Consider the following 304-nt stretch of genomic DNA (forward strand, 5'->3'; position numbering starts at 1 on the left):
CTTGTTTTTACGGAGATTTTTCCCTCTTTCGCAAACGGAGCTTTCTCGCCCGAACGGAATTCAATCCACCGCAGGAAATTCGGAAATAGTCTGGCAAATATTATTTTCCCCAGAAGCTGACCGATCCATTGGCGGAATGAAGAGAGACTGAAAGGGGAAGGAAGGTCCATTATAAGGTAGATATAGCTTCTTATAAAGGAGAGAAATGCGGTTTGGAATTACCTGAGACTTTGCTGGGGGAGGTCGTTATCGAGTCTTTGAGGGTATCAGCCAAAGGAAAGAAATAAAAGGCTGATGGGAGGGG

Source organism: Penaeus monodon, chromosome 23 (assembly GCF_015228065.2).
Source record: "Penaeus monodon isolate SGIC_2016 chromosome 23, NSTDA_Pmon_1, whole genome shotgun sequence".
NCBI lineage: Eukaryota > Metazoa > Arthropoda > Malacostraca > Decapoda > Penaeidae > Penaeus > Penaeus monodon.